Source organism: Dioscorea cayenensis, chromosome 7 (genome assembly GCF_009730915.1).
Source record: "Dioscorea cayenensis subsp. rotundata cultivar TDr96_F1 chromosome 7, TDr96_F1_v2_PseudoChromosome.rev07_lg8_w22 25.fasta, whole genome shotgun sequence".
In the NCBI taxonomy this organism is placed as follows: domain Eukaryota; kingdom Viridiplantae; phylum Streptophyta; class Magnoliopsida; order Dioscoreales; family Dioscoreaceae; genus Dioscorea; species Dioscorea cayenensis.
This window is the reverse complement of record NC_052477.1, coordinates 6147451-6153204: the sequence shown is the minus strand read 5'-3', so window position 1 is coordinate 6153204 and position 5754 is coordinate 6147451. Positions and strand designations below refer to the sequence as shown.

Here is a 5754-nt window from a genome sequence, read left to right as displayed (position 1 = left end):
CCCAGAGCACAACTCATCACTCATCGCTAATCTAGGAGAAGTTAGAGTGTCTCAACTTCTGCTCAAGGACTCAACCTGGGCCACCAATGATGTGGATCGCATCGATCTCATGAAGTCCGGCTATCTTCTTCTTGTCTCATGTATTCCACTGATAATTGTTCATAGCCATCTCTTCAATGAGTTGTCAGGCTTCTTCGGGGTTCTTACTGCCTAAGGTACCTCCCTGACTGCAGATCAAGCAATTGCTTTGTACATGGGTTTAAACCATTGTAAAAAGTATGGATAATCATCCACTTAGGGAACCCATGCTGAGGATATTTCCACAGGAGATCCTTGAACCTATCCCATGTTTCAAAAAGAGACTCCAATTCTGTTTGCATAAAAGAGGATATTTCATTCCTGAGCTTCGCAGATTTTCTAGGAGGGAAATATCGAGCTAGGAAAGCTTCTACCATCTTCTCCCAAGTAGTGATCGATGCTCTAGGTAATGAATGTAACCATTGCTTTGTTCTCCCCTTCAAGAAAAATGGGAAGGCCCTCAACTTGATGGCATCATCTGTGACTCTATTAATCTTGAGCATGTCGCACACTTCCAACAAATTCTTAATGTGATTATTCGGATCATCATCGGCCAAACCATTAAATTGTGCCGGCTGCTATAACATCTAGATGAAGCCTGGCTTGAGCTCAAAACTCTAAGCTGTAATTGGTGGCCTCACAATGTTAGACACATACCAAGAACCGCGGGCCTTGTATAAGCTGAGAGTGTCATCTACTGCTCATGTTATTCTGTCATATTATCAGACCCTTCAACTTCTATCTCAGCTTGATTTGTGTGTTCTTGTACAGGTTCCTTTCTCCGTCTATGAGTTCTTCTACCAATGTCTGGATCACCCTCAACCAATGTTGAAGAGTTACATCTAGTCATAACCTGGAGCTGCAATCAAAGAAAGAAAAACAAATCAGAACAATGGAAGAATAAGAAAGTGTGAAATAGAACGAATGATGAATAACTAAACTAGTAAAGTGCAAATGCTTCCATAATGCCTATTCCTCGGCAGTGGCACCAAAATCTTGGCATACCCCTTGCGTGTGTGTACCACAAGTGCATGGGTCGTCAAAGTAATAAAGTACCCAGGTGAGTGGGTAGTCGAATCCACAGACAATAGTTGTTCAGAAGCACAAAGTATTGCTACCTAGCTAGCTAGAGTGAAAACCAAGTTATGATGTTGTTTCAAAATATCAATGCAAATAAAAAAAAGAGAAAAAAGAAAACTATAGGAGTAAGGAGAGGTAATCGATGGTGAAATGGCGTACTTGGACAATGCTCACCCTAGGACTATTGTTTCAAGTGCAAGACTAATACTATGTCTCTCAATTGAGGTTTAATGAGTCATGGAGATCCCAAGAAACACGGCTCCAAACCTAAGGTCAACCGTGACTAGCCCATTACACTATGCCCAGATGAAAAGGGATACTCTCGACGCTTCACACTTTGTAGGACTGCTTAAAGCTCTATGGATTCCAAATGATAAACCCTTTTCCCTAATATAGATCTAACCTTTTGGTCCAATCAAAAGACCCCTAGCCATGATTAAGCCCTAGCACTAATGATTACTTCAACATTTCACTCTATTGCTCACGCAACTAAGCCCCAGTGGAGTTTGTCTCTTAGCACTTCACTCTATCATGACCACAAAGAACTCTTGGAACGTGGAGGCAGGATAAATCACGTCATAAGGGAAAGGGGATGTTCCGCTACCTCTCGACTTACCCTCCCAACCATCTTCAAACTTGCTAAGTCTAATCCTAATGAAGTGGCCACCTCTTCAAAGGATTACCTAGATAGATTCTCAACCCTAGTGTCACTTTAAAGGAAAATCAAATCAACAAGTACACAATATTGAAACTCAATTAAAACATCAAATAAATAAATAAAATAAGAGTCAATGAAACAAAATCATCCTAGGATTTACAAGTCCAAACACCCACTAGAGGTTTAGCTCTCCATGGAGCAATACAAAATCAAAAATGAAATCGAAAGTAAATGCAAGATATCCATAGAGAAAACCCCCTTATAGTTCGTATCGATGGTCTTGCGGAGCCGCCTTGTCTTCTACAAAAGTTCCCTTGTCAAACCTAGGGTACACCTCACCAAATCAATACTGATGAAAGCTCCCCCAATGGTTCTCCTCCAAAGGAACTCGATGTCGAATGCCGTAGAACTGCTCCTAAACCCCAGCAAAAGCTTCTCCAAACCCTAGCCGCGTTCGCCCCAAAAGATAAGCAAAAGATAAGAAGAAGATCCCCAAATAAAACTCTCAAAGCGGTATTTATAGGGTTGAAATCGGGCATCCATATGGCCGTGTGGAATTTCCACACAAGTGTGTGGATTTCCAGGTTGGGTTTTCTGCGCACTATGAATAGTAACTTCTACAGTTACAGTGTTTTGCTATAGTAAACTGCTATATTACTTTGCCAGAACACTCCCGAATTAACTTTTTTCATCGAGGGCGCATGATTGGGCACACATCCACGTGGTAGATCATGTCGCATCTTCCATTAAACCACATTGATGAAGCTCTTGGAAATGTCACACAAGTTGGAACACATGAGTGTGACTGCCTTTGTGCCCCTCCAATTTGTATATTCACTTGAGCATTTTGGAGGTTGGCACACACCCACATGTCTATGATCACAACTTATGCTTTGACCCTTGTTCGATACAAGAATTTCATTAACAATCTCGTCCACGAACTACTTTTCCTTTCTTTCTTCCAAACTTGTCTTCACAACCCTAAATTCACAAAAGAACACAAATACACACAAATAAGCTATAAAATCTAATAAAAGTAATACTCAATGTAAGAAAAGCATACTTCGTATTACTTATACACAAGCACTTATCAACAACCAAATAACTAATCATAAACCATTATAAATACACGTGATTAGTTCTTTCTACACACAAAAGGCAAATACTAAATACAAACAAATGAGCTTAAGCTAACAATTTTACCCTACCATGTGAAACTATGACACAAATTCTCAATGACTTATTACCTCCTTGTCTTCAATTGATGCAATATCGATCCTAAGGACACTTGCTTCAGGAAACTGTTTGCCCTAGAATGATAGCCACATCTTCTACCCTAAAACTCAGTAGGCTTTTACCAATCCTAAATTTGTTGGCACACTCGTCATACCTTTGTAACAGGGCAGCAAGCAATCCCCTCTCTTGTAATACTGGTTCTATCTCAGTAAGGGCTACAAACGGTATTCTTCTAATGATTTCTCGGTGTCTTCCGCTCATGTAAGCCATCAAGTTAGCTATAATTTCCACTATCGGTACTAAGTAGCAGCTCTCGTTAACAAAGTTGACAACCATAGGAAAAAACCTATGAAAAGAACAAGACATTACACAGAATTCAACCTACTTAAATTATAAGATGTATTATTAAGCGGAATAACCATCTATTAAACCAAAAAAATTAACCAAATGATGCATATCTCTTTTGGTGGGGAAAGTCATTAATTGAGACAAATGCAGCAAATCAAACGTATATAACGCACATGTACTACAACCATGCATATTAAAGGTAAAAGAACGGCATTATGTCCATTAGACAACAATCATGGAATACACATGTAAGTTTGCACAACAAAAGACATGGCAAAAAAAAAGCATCTCCTTAAACACAACATTCTCTTTCTTTGTACGGAACATACATACATAGAGGAAACAAAAACCTAAACCCTAGGAATGCTAAACTAGTAGATCAATCCAAAATCACACCATAAATCAAAAAAAATTTCTTCGTAAACGGTTACTTCACAAATCAAACAGACAAAAACCTAAAATAAGAAAAAGATGTATGTAGATTTTCTTCATCTGTTCCCAACTTGCCTCCCTACCTTGGAGCATGACCATTAGCATGTATGGTCTGAAATGAGTATTCAAAGTTATAATGGTGTGAGGCAGGAGTTCCCTTGCAGAGATGCGGTAGAATAAATAGCCATTTGAATAGATGGTGTTCGAGAATCAAACCCTTGGTGAAGAAGAGAAAATATTTCGGGAGCTTTCTTGCAAGTAGATGAAGGGCCGAAGAAAGAAAAATGACTGAGCTAGTAATGATGGAGTTTCTCAGGATTATCCAAGTGGTTACATAATGAGCATGATGGTCATTTCTCACCATGTGGTGGTTATCCACAACTCCCAAGGTAAGGGCATTATTGTCCAAAAAATCCCCAGCTTACTCCATTTTTGTCCTTTAACGGTTTGAAGGGTTTAAAAATAAGTAGAGGAAAAAAAGGATTTTTTTGGGACACTGAAATTAGGGAGGATCATGTGTGCATCATCGAAACTTTTCGGGGGGTTGGCAATTACCAGTATATCTTTTTACCAAAAAATTATATGACTATTAATTGAAATTGTGAGATCGCAGATTTATTCATTGAAAGATCAGCTTTCTAGTAATTATCATTTGGATGTATTGATTTACTTGTTTTCATGGTTGATTTGTAGTTTTTATTTTTTTATTTTTGGTTTAAAGTTCTTTGATTCATTTCTCCTTATATATATATATATATATATATATATGGTTGTCATTACAAGTGATGGTACCAAAGTTGCAGGGATTTGCTATACAATAATGAATTAAAGGTAACTTTCACAACATTAGTAGTATGTGGGTTTCTACATGTGATTATCCATTCTTTAATATTCTTGTGTTTTTGAATCTTATGATTAAAGAAAGTTATTCCCTTGTATTTTATTAGATAGCATAAAACAAAGGACAAATTTGATAATGTTGATCATTCATATAAGAAAACGGCATTTTCTTCGTTTGTTCCCTTTTTCTTTATTTGAGCTTTTGGTATGTCAAATGTATTTATTAGGGAGAATATTTAATAGTTAGCCCAGTTTATTTGACTTAATTACTATTAATTAAAAATAAATGTTTTTAATTAAATTTATTTGATTGACAAAAATAGTGTTATTTGGTGTAAAGTGGAAGATTAATGTGGTTAATTAGTTTATGATGAGAAAGAGAATTATTTGAAGGAGTTAGATTATCATTTTATGATATTCTATACTAATTTTAGATGATAAATTGATAACTAATTTTTCTGTATACAATTATTTTAAATTTGTTTGACATCTGATGCGTTAGGAAGATCATGGAAATTAGCTACGCCCGTCTGTACCAACCAAGCCTTCTCCTCCGAATGGCCCTAGAATCCGGTCAAGAAAGAAGCAAAGATGCAAAGGACACCAGGTACGAAGAGAGAAAAATAACTCTCTTGAAGTGGAAGACTTTACAACCTTAGCTTAAGGCCTTACAATTCTCACTTGGCTCCAAAGGTCACCCTTTGCCCCCCTTTTATAAGTAAGAGCACCCAAGTCTTAACCTTGCTTGGGTGTGGCAGGCTTTATCTTCGGCCATGCCTCTATGTCAGCCTGAGTCAGCACAGTAACATCATGGCCGACCGTACCGCTCGTGTCACCGCTCCATGCCGAGCCATACCACGCCTCATGCCCTGATAGCTTAGCAGCCATGCTCCCTGTCTTGGCCAAGGCACCATGCCCTGATAGCTTAGCAGCCATGCTCCCTGTCTAGTGCCATACCGCACCCTGCGCCCGCGTCATGCCTACTCGCGTCATGCCGACCTTACCAAGAGCGACCCGCGCCATACCTCTTGATATCTGGCCCGTAACCCACCTAAGTCATGGATATATATTCTAGGCTAATG

At 38.6% G+C, this 5754-nt stretch overlaps 1 non-coding gene across 1 annotated transcript; it reads left to right on the top strand.

The window, feature by feature from the left end:
* The first annotated feature begins 300 nt into the window (after positions 1–300).
* Positions 301–407, top strand: LOC120266036. The gene has a single exon (XR_005537880.1). It is a non-coding gene; the product is annotated as a small nucleolar RNA R71 (small nucleolar RNA).
* The last annotated feature ends 5347 nt before the right edge of the window (positions 408–5754 follow it).